The sequence below is a fragment of the Papaver somniferum genome, chromosome 5, assembly GCF_003573695.1.
Source record: "Papaver somniferum cultivar HN1 chromosome 5, ASM357369v1, whole genome shotgun sequence".
In the NCBI taxonomy this organism is placed as follows: domain Eukaryota; kingdom Viridiplantae; phylum Streptophyta; class Magnoliopsida; order Ranunculales; family Papaveraceae; genus Papaver; species Papaver somniferum.
Window position 1 is genome coordinate 56,187,823 of NC_039362.1, and position 15,373 is coordinate 56,203,195.

Here is a 15,373-nt window from a genome sequence, read left to right on the forward strand (position 1 = left end):
TAGGCTATTTGTACATGGTAGAAATTTAGGTTCCCGCCGAGAGGAATTTATATTTACTCAACTATCTCTTGTTCATCTTGGAGTATTATTCGCCCACAAATTTTGTTATCTCAAATTTGTTATTAATATTAGATGAACAAAATTATATCTTGAAATTTTGTCTGCTAAGTCAAGTCTCGGACTATGTATAAAAGTTGGTAGTTGAGTATCAGACATCACCCTCGGAGACTGAAGATCGACGAAGACATGTGGAGATCTTCATCAACAATGTATGTGAAAACTGAACCATTCTATTTACTCACACGCTTTACCATTATATCTATTTGAGACTATGTCGTATGACTTTTAGTAGATTTATTGCAAAGAAGAGATTTTGAGTCAAGCTTGTCTTGTTAAACATCTCGAAATATGATTCAAACAATGAATGTTCCTTTAACCTTAACGATATTAGTTCGAAACAATTTATTGTTCAACAATTAATTCTGTGGATCATTTGAAAATTCCCCAAGCGATTTTATCATTGGGAAGGTTTCAAACATCAAAGAGAGGAATTCATAACTTCTGTAATTTCGGCTCTAGATAAGTTGGCGAACCATCTCGCAAACCATAAATATCGGAGTTTCTAAAATACAAGAAGGAACCAGTTCACAGACCTTAAGTTCAAAATGGGACAGTTCACTAACCCAGTTCATGAACCATAGCGCCATGAGTTCACGAGTCATTAACAGTTGGTGAACCCGATTCACGAACAGTTTCAATGGTTCACGAACTGTTTCAACGGTTCACGAACCGTTTCACCAATGGTCCTAGTGGATTTTTAACAGATGCTTAAAGTCTTATTTTTCTAAATATGTTTAACATTGTTATTACTCTCATAAACACCTTTAAGACATATATGATCACTAAAACACTTTGTGTATGTGCATCAAGATTAACTTCTTAAGTGTATAAATGGGCACGATATTGCTTATTAGTTCGAAAGGAAAACTTGCAAAGAACTATCATTATACACGGTTCACGTGCCCGGACCACTATGTATATTCTTTTATGTGGCTTAAATACAAACTTCTCACATGCTTACTTGAGACCCTAATTAGAGCTTCGTCTAACATAAAAAAGTGTTTGCTTGAATCTCAAGTTATCCTAGCTTAAATTCTAAGCAACCCTTAGTCTTGGACATCTATAAATAGAGAGACTCATTCAACTGGGAAATTCAATTCCTGACACTTCGTGTCCTAGTTGATTGGTAGAGTCATCTAGGTTTCCTCTGAAAAATATAATTAGGTCTACGACTTAAATACTTCACTTGGGGATTCGTGAAGCTAGGTCCGACTATCTTTTTCCTCGATAGTTCGTGTATCATGATCTTGTTTTTTTGTTATCGAGCTTTCGTAATATCTTTCATGCAAGATAGATAGAAATCACAAAGTTCTCTTCGTCCAGACTTTGTGATTACTCAAGATAGATATCTGAAAATTATTCTTAATTGATTAGTTCGTGATTATTCTTGAGAGGTGGTTAAGAATCTAAGCTTCTCATCTAACTGAGTGTAAGTGTTTTGGATTTTATGAGGTTTGCTAGCTTTGTCTATTGCAAACATATTTCCAAGCCTTGATCATTGAACTAAAGATAATACGAATAGGCTTATCAGTTAGAGGCGGATTGGTATCAAAAGTCTTCTCTTAGGTTGAAGCAACTATTAGTCCATAAAGGACATCAGCCGAGGAAAACAATTATGTAGAGCCTTACGAGGTTAAAGAGAAGTAACGAGCGCGACTGTAACTAAATCGCTTGGAGGATGGATTCAGTCTCAGGTACATTCCGGTTCCAAGTCTAATAGTAGGCTAGTGTCTGTAGCGACTTAATACAGTTTCGTGTTCAAGACCGGACGAGATTTGGGGGTTTTCTGCAGTTGCAGCTTCGTCGTTAACATAACTCCGGTGTCTTGTGTTTTTCCTTTTTCGCATTATATTTTTTATCTTTATAATATGACTTACACAAGTAGTGCGTATTCAGTTCTAGTACGTATGTATAATTAAGATCAATTAAGAGACTCGTTTGTAAAATTTGTATCTTGGAAGATAGATAACAAGTTTCATACTTGGCAGAATTTGGATTTGAATATATTGAATACGACTAGATTGATCTTGGATATTGATTTTTGAGATCGTCCAAGTACTCTTGTTAAAGATCAGGTTCACTTTGTCTAGACTTTCTGATTGAGAAGAGATAGTGATATTAACTCTATAAGCAAGTAGGAGCATACACTAATAATAAAATGTAGTAAATTATGCACTTATCAAATTCCCTTACACTTATCTTTGCTAGTCCTCGAGCGAAATACCCAACCTAAACTAAATCACATCTTACTTTCGTAGGAATTAAGGTTGCACTTAGCATGTATAACAAGTCTTTAAATCCCTAGCTAGATGACCCTAGTGGGAGAGTTACAGTCCCGTGAGGATTTACATAAGATATACCCAAAAAATCTACTCAAATTACTAACTATTTAAACACTAAACAACATATTTAATTGTCTATTTGGGCTCTTAAACCGTAAGAATCATTATCTTGCGTAAATCCCGATCACCATACACAAGGTAGTTCTCACATACCACATTCATATAGGGATGTAAAACAAACTCAAATAAGCATCTTATTATACTTGATGCACGTCTTTCAACAAATTATGAACACATTACTCAAAAATCCATTATTACCACAGTCACATAGACAAATAGAATAAATGGGTATTGCAACTAGAGTAACTTCGAATGATTGATCTTCATCCTTTTTCGTAACCCAAGTTTAAACACACAATCCATGAGCATTACTGAAAACGCAGGGGTACCAAAATACACCACCAACTTTTTCTTAGGCAACCTGTATGGACATATTCAAATACAATTCCGAGAATTCAACTTAATGAATCTCAATCAAGGAATAATATTTAGAGTTAAATCTCTTTCTCTCACAATAAGAAAGTTTACAAAGACAAGTCCATGAACCTGATTTGCGTATGAGAGTACTTGGTGATACCAAAGATCAATTTCCAAGTATCAATCAAGTCGTATCCAATAAACAAGGATGGATGTATCTACTTTGATTAATTAACGCACAACCTGTGATATTTCAATTATAAAGATAAACAATATAATGCGGAAAAAAAATAACACAGACACCAAAAGTTTTGTTAACGAGGAAACCGCAAATGCAGAAAAACCCTGGGACCTAGTCTAGATTAAACACCAAACTGTATTAAGCTGTTACAGACACTATCCCACTACCAATTAACTTAGGACTGGAATATAATTGATACCGAATTAAACCCTCACAACAATACAGTTACAGTCGCGCTCCTTATGCCTCTTGAATCCCAGCAGGACTCCGCGCAACTGATTCCCTTAGATGACATCCTCTACAACCTAAGGGTTTCTTCAACTCAGTTGAAGATTTTAAACCAATCTACCTCCCACAGATAAGCCTATATGTGTGATTTCCTTTTTTATCGTAGATCAAGGTGATTGGAAGTCGATAGCAATAGACAAAGTCTATCTAACCTCAAAATCCGGACTTATGCAACCCGAAGTGCAGCCTAGATTATTATTCACCTCACAAGAATTAAACTTGTGGAATCAACAAAGTATGAGACAAAGAGAACTTTGGTGATTTCTATCTATCTTGTTCATGTGAGCAGCTCAACAATCGAACAAGATCAGGATACTCGAGCTATCATATAAACAATAGATGGACCTGGCTTCACGAATCCCTATGAAGTCTTTGTAGTCGCTAAACCCTAAAAGGATTTTAGGAAGAGGACGACTCTAGTTTTGCAACTAGGACACACCAAGAAAAGTAGTGTCGGGTACAAATATCCCAGTTGCTTGAAGTTCCCCTTTTATAGACATTCAAAGTACATGGTGCTTTAGGTTTAAGCTAAAATATCTTTGGAACCAAGAAAACAATATCCACGGTTAGATGAATCTTTGAATATCATTTACATAAAAAGAATCTGGTTAGGATGAACCGTAACCGAACCGTGTATAATACCATGCTTATGAATGTTAGACGAAGCTAGCCAACTGAACTATGAGCTTGAACATTTTCATATGACACTTAACACTTAACTCGAAGCACAATCATGTGATAAAATATGTCTATATTGTTTGTTTTTAGGGATTATTCAAATGTTAATTATCTCGGAGAAATAATTTATGTGAATTTAATCGACATGGTGAGTAGGCGTACAAGGTACAAATACTTAACATGTTCGTGAATAGTTATGTCATGGTACGTATACCGGTATGTAAACCTTAAGAAATAAACCGAGTTTTGGGGTCCACAGAACTTTTTCGGTATGCCTACTGATATGGATACCATTTAACATAATTGAGTTCTGGGGTCCACATAACTTTTCTGGTACGTGTACCGGTATGGATACCAAACCAGTTCCGTAACCAACAATTGTTTCCTAGTGCGTGTACTGGTTTACGTACCAATCCGGATTCACGAGTTCATAGACTTTTAAAGGTGTGCATACTAATATGCGGTACCAAAAATATGTTTGTCGACATATAACTACTCCGTTACGTGTACTGATTACATGCATTACGGCTTCAGACTTATAACAGTTTTCCCAGTCTGTAAGATTGGTATGTACATTGTCTTGTATCTGAATTTGTATTAGTTCTATATTTCTCTCTAAATCAATTTGAAACATTCCAAAATAACATCAACGACACATATCACTGTTCCAGGATATTTTCGAATGATAATTCTTGAATCATGTTTTTGATTGCATACAATAAATTATCCTTAATCGAAATTCATCAAGTATAAACAAATGTTCATTAATAAGCTTAGTCATATTTCGAGAACTAATTACAAGAAGAATCTTGACTCTAAATTCTTGATATGTGTTAGAGCACTGCTCGGTCGAACTCGCATGCGTTGCTATCTCAAGCATGTTTGTCAATATTAGTGATCAAAACTATATGTCTTGATTTCTAGTTTACTTATGACTAAGTCTCGGTCTAGGATAATTAAGTGCAGTTGAGCTTCAGACTCCATGGCGATCATCTTACGAAGACGAAGAACTACTCGAGGAACAAGTGGAACTTCATCCGAATAAAAGGTATGTAGAGACTTGAACTTATCTGTCACTCAAAAGTCTATTCTATCTCCTACTATTGAGACAAAGCCGTATAAGTATGATAGTTTTCATACATACACATTTGCTATTTCGAGCGGAGTTTACTCGCATATCTTTTTCTCGAAATATGTGTTGGTGAGATTTTGCTTTAACCATTTTCATCTTTACCCGTGACGAAATTCATGATGACGTTTCAATCTTGAAAATAGCTTTGATGACGATAGTCGTGAATAACGATTGTTATAACATTATAGAAGAATGTTTCAATGATTGAAATGTAGAGTTGAGATTACCAACTATGGATATAAGCATATATAATGTGTTCACACATTAGTGTATAAATCCATGTGCCGGAAACCAAGTGCATACATATGTGTGCATGCGGTATTGGTGAAGGAGACAGGTTGAGTACGCGTACCTGCGGAAGTTTTCATACCGAAAATTTCTGCTGAGTTTGTAAGTTTGCAAACTAGTAAACAAGTCACCTTAGGTACGCATACCCACGGAAGTTTTCGAACCAAAAATTTCTGCTGAGTTTGTAAACTCAAATCCGGTAGCTAAGGTACGCATACCCGTACGCGTACCCAAGCTGGTTATTTCTCAAATCGGTAGTTCATGAGCTTAAAACATAAATTATAAGGAATGCAATCTTTGCAAACCGTGGCTATATTGTTCATGAATTGATTCAAGTGAATCAAACCGATTTTGTTTCAATTGTGTCTATGAATAAAGACCTAAGCAATTGAACAACTCTTGAACTAGTTCTTATGAGTCATTTGAACTAGTTATGAGAAAGATGAATACGGTTAATATGAAAGTGCTCATATGGTTAACCATTGGTTAACTATTTGTGAACCAAATAAGTGTACACGTTTAGGTACGGTTACTCAAACCTAAATGAATACATTTCATTTGTGTGTGACAAGCTAAGTTTCGATCTAACGGTTGAAAGATATTAGCTTGGAGAAATCAGGTTTTTCATCTAACGGTGAATATTGAATGCTTCGTTACCAATGTAACTTGGATTACAAACCCTGATTTGAAAACTATATAAAGGAGACATCTAGCAACTGGAAAAACTAATCCCCACACCTCCTGTGTGATACTAGTTGGTTTTTCTAGAGTCGATTCTCCTTTAACCTTAGGTTTCTTCTCGAGACCCTGTAGGTTAACGATTGAAAGACTTCATTGGGATTGTGAAGCCAAGTGAAACTACTTTCTTGTAGTTGAGCGATCTGATCTTGTCATTTTCTATCTTACGAGTTCAATTGAATAATTGACTTGAGATTATATCTCCGATAGGGCAAGATAAAAAGAAATAACAAACATCTCCGTCTCATCGTTTGTGATTCCACAATATCTAGTTTCGCTACCATACGATTTAGATTATTGTGAGGTGATTGATAATACTAGGCTGTTCTTCGGGAATATAAGTCTGGGTTATCAATTAGTGCCTGTTCACCTTGATTTATCAAAAGACGGAACAAAAACTCATAGGTTTATCTGTGGGAGACAAATTTATCTATTAGCGTAGACTTTTCTGTGTGATACAAATTTGTTTATTGAAGTCTTCGACTTTGGGTCGTAGCAACTCTTAGTTGTGGGTGAGATCAGCTAAGGGAATCAAGTGCGTAGTATCCTACTGGGATCAGAGACGTAAGGAGCGCAACTGTACCTTGAATCAGTGTGAGACTGATTAGGGTTCAACTACAGTCCCGGCCGAAGTTAGTTTGTAGTAGTCTAGTGTTTGTAGCGGCTTAATACAGTGTCGTGTTCAATCTGGACTAGGTCCCGGGATTTTTCTGCATTTGCGGTTTCCTCGTTAACAAAATTTCTGGTGTTTGTGTTATTTCTATTCCGCATTATATTTTGTTATATAATTGAGATATCACAGTTTGTGCGTTAAGATCAATCAATTAGAATATTCAACCTTTGGTTGTTGATTTACATTGATTGACACTTGGATATTGGTCTTTGGTACCATCCAAGTTTATCTCTCTAGTATTTGATAAAGACTCTCATATTTCCATTTGCTTGAGCAAAGATCAAATCGAGAGATTGAGATATTAACTCCTGGATATACTTTTTATTAAGATTGAGTCTGACTGTCTAGTTGATTCTCTTAAAAGTATATTAGAGTTAGTCCATACAGATTGCTAATCGAAATATTGTGTGAGGTTGTTGTACCCCCGCTTTTTCAATATGATTGTAATAGTCTAATTAGTTATGCGATATCGTCTCATAGATAGAAAGATGAATATAACTTGAGAAATATGTGGTTCAGTCTTCACTTACCTTTTCTTGAAGAAGTTCTCCAAAAGCTTCGGTTGATCTCTGCCTTCAAACGATATAACGCAATTTAAAACACTGGGGGTCCCAAAATACACCACCAACTTTTTCGTAGGCAATCTGTATGGACAAACTCAACACAACTCCGAGAGCTAAAACTCAATAAAGGAAAGTGTCTAGGGTTATATCTCTATCTCTCTTGCGATTAGAACGTTTACAGAATTGAATCCATGAACCTAATCACAAAGAAAGTTCTTGGACGGTACCAAAGACCAATGTTTAAAGATCAATCAAGTCGTATCCAACAAACTAGGTCGGACGTATCTACTTTGATTGATCAATGTACAACCTGTGATATTTCAATTATAAAGATAAACAATATAATGCGGAAAAAGAAATAACATAGAAACCATAAATTTTGTTAACGAGGAAACCGCAAATGCAGAAAAACCCCGGGACCTAGTCCAGATTGAACACCAAACTGTATTAAGCCGCTACAAACACTAGCCTACTACCAATTAACTTCGGCCTGGAATGTAGTTCGGCCCGAACTCAGTCTCCCACCGATTCAGGTACAATCGCGCTCCTTATGCCTATTGAATCCCAGCAGGACTCCGAGCAATTGATTCCCTTAGATGACGTCACACCAACTAAGAGTTACTTCAACTCGATTGAAGAATTTAAACCAAATTTGCCTCACACAGATTAAACATATATAATTGATTTCCTGATTTACGATCTAAACGGATGATCAGATCAAACGAAATATCCAGGTGATGAAAATCGATAACAACTTGACAGAAGTCTGGCTATCCTCAAAATCCAGACTTATGCAACCCGAAGTGCAACCTAGATTATTATTCACCTCACAAGTATAAAACTTACGGAATCACAAAGTTGAGACGAAAAGAACTTTGTGATTACTATCTATCTTGTTCAAGTGATAAATCAACAATCAAACAAGATCAGGATACACAAGCTATCAAAATAAAATATAACTAGACCTGGCTTCACGAATCCCAATGAAGTCTTTGATAGTCGCTAAACCCTAAAAGGATTTCTGGAGAGGACGATTGTAGATACAACTAGGACACACCAAAAAGTAGTGTCAGGATTCAAAATCCCAGTTGCTAATAATTCCCCTTATATAGACTTCAAAGCCTATGTTGCTTTAGGTTTAAGCTAAGATAGCTTTGGAACCAAGCAAACAATATTCACCGTTAGATGAAAGCTTTGAATATTATTCATATAAACAAGATATACACTTTGGTTGGGTAAACCTTAACCGAACCATGTAAAAAGACTATGTTCAACATGGTTAGCTGAAACTAGCCGGTTTGAACTTAAAAGCTTAACACTCATTTCCATGAACACAAGACATTAATCTTGAGTCACAATTATGTGATCAAAGTCTAGTGTTAATTAAAGAATTGATCAAATGCAAATCATCTCGTAGAAATAATTTAATCGTATTTGAACACAATCGACATAGTTTGTAAATGCACAAAGCACAAATACATGAGCCGTTCGTGAATCGAATGAGACCAGTTTGCAAACTTATGAGCAAAACCGAGTTCCGGAGACAGAACTTTTCAGTTCACGTACCAATTTGCAAACTTTGGTGCAAAACTGAGTTCCGGAATTTATAAAACTTTTTCAGTTTGCGAACCGGTTTGGAAACCTTAAGAATTTACCGATTCCGGAGTTCACATAATCTTTTCAGTTTGCGTACCGGTTTGGGTACAAAACTAGTTCTAGAACATAAACTTATTGGTTCGCATACCAGTTTGGATACTGTTAGAGCACTGCTCGGTCGAACTCGCATGCATTGCTATCTCAAGCATGTTTGTCAATGTTAGTGATCAAAACTATAAGTCTTGATTTCTAGCCTATTTATAGATATCTCGAACTAGGACATAGTTTGTGTAGTTGAGCTTAGACTTCACGGCGTTTATCACTTGAAGACGAAGAACTACTAAGGAAAGATTGTGGAACTTCATCGACAAAAGGTATGTGGAGACTTAAACTCATCTATCACTTGGAAAGTCTATTTCTACTTTATCTCATATATTGAGGCATAAGTCGTGCTACGATATAGTTTTCTCTATACACATTTGAGATTTCGAACTGAGTATATCTCGCTTACATATTTCTCAAAATATGTGTTAGTAAGCTTTCACTTTGACCAAGTTCATCTTATATCATGGGAAAATTTCCGAGTAACATCTTACATGGTTTGTGTGATACAATCGTTTGGTGTAAGACTTGTAATGTATCGATATGATTATTTCAATATCTTGAAAATTGCTTTGATGCTAATAGTGTGTGAAAACGACTATAGTCATTATAGAAGAATGTTTCAATGATTGAAATAAAGAGTTTAGAATCTTGTAACCATCTTTGGATATAAGCATAGTATGTTCGCACATTAATGTATAAGTCCAAAACCGGGAGCCTAAAGTATGCATACTTGTGTGTATACAAAAAGGTTGTAGGAGACTGGGTAAGTATGCGTACCCGTATGCATACTGGCGGAAGTTCACGTCCGTGAATTTTTGCTGAGTTTGAAAACCAAAACCAAACTCATCTGGTTACCTAAAGTACGCTTACCCGTATGCATATTGGCGGAAAGTTCACATCCGTGAATTTCTACTGAGTTTGAAAACTAAAACAAACTCAAATCCGGTTACTTAAGTACACATACTTGTACGCATACTTAAGTAGGTTACTTTCTAAAATTGGTTGTACATGAACCTAAAACATTTATTAATAAGGAATTCAATCTTTGCAAACCGTGGCTATAATGTTCATGTATTGATTCGAGTGAATCAAACCGACTTTGCTTCAATTATGTTCTTGTATAAGTCCATGAGTATATAGCAATTGAACAACTCTTTAACTAGTTTCATCTGACTCATTTGAACTAGTTATGGTTAAGATGAATAAGGTTGATATGAGAGTAATCATATGGGTAACCTCGGTTAACTATTTGTGAACCAACATGGTGTACACGTTTGGGTACGGTTACATAAACCTAAATGAGGGTACATTTCATTTGTGTGTAACAATCTAATATAGATCTAACGGTTGAAAGATATTAGCTTGGTTGAATCAGGTTTTTCGTCGAACGGTGAATATTAAATGCTTTGTTACCAAGGTAACTTGGATTGCAAACCCTGATTTGAAAACTATAAAAAGGTGAACTTTAACAACTGGGAAACCTAATCCCACACCTCATGTGTGTTACTAGTTGCATAACTATAGTCGATTCTCCTTTAACCTTAGGTTTCTTCTCGGGACCCTGTAGGTTAACGACTTGAAGACTTCATTGGGATTGTGAAGTCAGACCCAACTATTCTCTTTGTAGTTGCGTGATCTGATCTTGTTGTTTCTATCGTGATTGAGTGCAATTGTAAAACTGGCTTGAGATTTATATCTCCGATAGGCAAGATAGAAAAGTAGTCACAAACACCTTCGTCTCATCGTTTGTGATTCCACAATAACTTGTTTCTCTAGTCGATTAAGTTTATTGTAAGGTGATTGATAATACTAGGTTGTTCTTCGGAATATAAGTCCAGTTTATCAATTGGCTCATGTTCACCTTGATTTATCAAAAGACGGAACAAAAACTCTTGGGTATTTATGTGAGAGACAAATTTATTCAATCATATAGACTTTTCTGTGTGAGACAGATTTGTTTATCAAGTCTTCGACTTTGGGTCGGAGCAACTCTTAGTTGTGGGTGAGATCAACTAAGGGAATCAAGTGCGTAGTATCCTGCTGGGATCAAGTAAACCAATACAAGTAAACGACTGACTAATCAAATACAAGTCTGCTTTGCAGACTCCACGTTCCCGAGACATCAATCACGTCACATGGGGGATATTAATTAGGGTTTTGGTCTGGCGGGCTAAAACAGCAACTGTACTTTGAATCAGTGTGAGATTGATTAAGGTTTAACTACAGTCCAGTCCGAAGTTAATTGGTAGTAGGATAGTGTCTGTAGCGGCTTAATACAGTATGGTGTTCAATCTGGACTAGATCCCGGGGTTTTTCTGCATTTGCAGTTTCCTCGTAACAAAATTTTGGTGTCTGTGTTATTTCTTTTTTGCATTATATTTTGTTATATAATTGAAATATCACAGGTTGTGCGTTAAGATCAATCAATTAGAATATCCAACCTTTGGTTTTTGATTTACATTGATTGACACTTGAACATTGGTCTTTGGTACCGTTCAAGTAATTCCTCTTATATTCAATCGGGCTCGCAGATTTCTATTTGCTGATTGCGAATTGAATTAAGAGTTAGAGATATTAAACTCTTTGATATACTTTATTCTAGATTGAGTCTGACTGTCTAGTTGATTCTCTAGAAAGAGTATTGGAGTAAGTCCTATCAGATTGCCAAACGAATTGTTGGGTGTGGTTGTTAGACCCCCGCATTTTCAGATACTTAAACCGGTTCCCTTACCACAGTTCCAAAACGGTTTGTATATGGATATACATACTTATCCGGATCACGAAACAAAACAGATTCTCCATGAAGTGCATACGAATATGCTTATCACACAAATCTGCAAGTCGATATATAGCTACTTCGCAACATGTACGAATATATATAATACGGCTTCAGACAAATAACAGTTATCCGAATATAGTAGTTCTATATTTTTCTAAATCAATTCGAAACATTCCCAAATAACATCAATGACACATATCACTGTTACAGGCTATTTTCGAATGATAAATTTGAATCAAGATTTTGGTTCCAAACATTAAATTGTTCTCCACCGAAGTTGATCAAGTATGAACAAATGTTCATTAAGCTTAGTTATTATATTTCGAGAAATTCATAAACTAAATAATTAGTTCTCGACTCAAAATTCTTGTCTATGCAAGCTAGTCTAATTAGTTATGCGACAATCGTCTCAAGGATAAAAATATGGATATAACTTGAGAAATAGGTGGTTCAGTATTCACTTACCTTTTGTTGACGAAGTTCTCCAAAAGCTTCGGTTGATCTTCGCCTTCAAACGGTAGAACGCAAATGATGACTGGCTCGTTTCTCAACTACCTCTATCCTAGACCGATACTTAACTAATTGTAGACTAGAAATCAAGATGTAGTTTTGACAACTAAATTTGACAACAAGCTTGATATAGAAACACTTGTGAGTTTGACCGAGTAATGCTCTAAAAATCTCCCCCTTTTTCAATTTTAGTGACAAAACTATTAATACATATGGATAACAAAAATAAAGCTTCGAAAAACTCATCGATCCATCATGTCTTGATTTCCTTGATTTCTTCAACTACTCTTCGTTATTTCAAGTCGCAATGATTCTAAACGTGTCCAACTCAACATCATTGTTGTTGAATATCCATAGCTATAACAACTTTCGTCGTTATATAAAAACATAATATTATTATCTTCTCTCCAAAGTTCAATTGTGTCTCCACTATGAAGTAATACTACGGTGATATGTTTCTCTCCCTTAATGAATACTTACATCTTTTATATAATAGGTGAAACCTATTGCTAAATGATTCACTTCCCCTTACATAATGACCAGTAAACCATATGTATGTAGTATGAAACTACTAAATAATTCTCCCCCTTTTTGTCAATAAAATTAACAAAGGTACGAAAATCGCGGGTTCATAATGAATACAACCAAAAAATATCTCTAGTTTTAAGGAACATGGAGATACTACATAATAACATAGTTAAAATGTAATTGTAAGGACCCTCAAGCTCGTCAACGCTATTAGACTAGTCAAGAGACGAATTAGTCGATAATGACTCGATTAGTTTAACTCGAACGTTAATTAATAGCAATTAATCAAACAACGATTTAGATATGAAACTAGTAGCGTCCGATAGATCTCGAAAGATTACGCGGAATGGACTACTCGAACGTGTCGATCGGATATCGGATGAAGAAGATAATATCAGTTTTGTAAGAAGGGAAAATTAGTCATTTATTTAAACCGCCTGGCTGTCCTTATCGTTTGGATGGGTGCCCTTAGTAAATCTGGTTGGCCTTATCTTCAGCTGAATCGTTCGAGAATTCAGTTTCTCCTTCCTTTCTTCTTTCTCTTTCTTCTTCTCTCTTCTTCTTCCTTCCTCTCTTTCCCCTGTTCTTCTTAGCTCGTGATTTTGTGGGAAGATTATATGATTTTGAGATCAGAAACTTAGGGGAATCAATAATAACTGATTGTGGTGGTGCTGTTGATGTTTATTGAGTCGGGAGAAGAAGAAGTTGATGTTGTGAACAATGGAAGTTAGAGTTTCTAAAGTTAGTTGAGAGATTTTATGAAATTGAATCTCTGATGAGTTCGAGATGTTGGGTTTCCGTTAATGAAAGATAAGAAGAAGATTTAGTAGATGATTCTTGAATTGCAGTGGAGGAAAGAAAGTTTAGGGTTTATGCATGTTGTGTTGGATTCCGAATTGGGAAAGATTGGGAAGATTTAGATAGAATTGTAAGATGGGTTTGTTTAATTAAGGATCTGTGAAGAAATTAGGGTTTCTTGATAAGTTCATAGAAGATGTAGATGAGGCAGATGAGAGTTTAAGGAGAAGATTAGAGATGGGTTTGATCTGAATTATAGTATGAGGCTGACGAGTAGTTTGAAATTGAATGTCAAGGCTTAATTCTGTTTTAATGGAGATTGTTGAGATTTGGCTGTGACGAACTGCTGGATTAGGGATTGATTCAATTGTTGGGGTGAAACCTTTTGAGGTAATTGTCTTCTCAGTAAACTTAGCTAAGTTATGTGATTTCCAATATTGAGTTTATAAGTCTGTTATGAATTTATAATTCTGAAAGATGTCTGGGTTTATATGGGAGCTGTGTAGATACAAGATTACAATGAAATTGGTGTTGCAGGTAATGTTGAGTTTATCCCATTGTCATTAGTAAGGTCAATGCAGAGTTGCAGGTGAACGAATGATGTTAGATGGAGCTGGTTGTGTTGAGATTGAGTTACAGTTGTGGACAATGGTGTTATGCTCAAGAACACTGGCTATGTGTTGTTGTGAGAATTGGATATGTTGCAGAATGGTGGCTGGTGGTGTTGGTGTTGTTGTTCATGGGGTTGGCAGTGATTCCACTGTAATGGATATGGTGGTATTATAGTTATGTTGGCTGATGCAAGTGGTTTTGCTTCAAGGAAATAAATTAGTAATGATGATGTTGTTACAGGAAAGGTGTTGGTGGAGTTTTGTGTTGGTGGATGTTGAATTGAGTTTAGCTGTGATGGTGCTGTAAGATATAAGATAGAGTCATAGTGGTGATGAATTTGTGGAAAGGATGAATGAGAACTGACTGAGAATCTGATGTTAGGTGACTGAGTCATAGGAATGAAGGTTTGATGAGTGTGTGGAGTTGAAACTCTCTTGTAAAAGCTTAGAGCTGCAACTGCAGGTAATTAAGCTGTGATTGTGTTTGTAATTTAATTATGAAGTTCAGTTAAATTGAATATGTTAGTGATGTAATGGTAGTTTGGGTTATTGTTTGCTAGAGTTTGAGTTGAGCTGATCTGAGTTTGGCTTAGAGCCGCAATCGCAGGAAAACTTGGTGTATATTTGTAAATGAAGTTTCTAGTTATTTAAGATTGACTGATTTGATGTTGTAATGTTAAACAAGAAGTTGAGAATGTAAGAAATAGAGTTGAAGCTTGTCTGCAATAGAAGTATGCCTGTTAGTCATCCTAGTCAGTGTAGCTGACTTACCTGACTCAGACCATCTGACTGAGTCGGATCAGATCTTAACTTGCACCTTGTTTGTTTACTCCTGACTCATCTGAGTCGTCTGGATCTGAATCATCTGGATCTGAGTGAAATCACCTGACTCATCTGGATCTGAGTCGATATGTTTGTTTTGAGTCAGATCTGACTCATCTGACTCGGAAATAAGTGAGTCAGTGG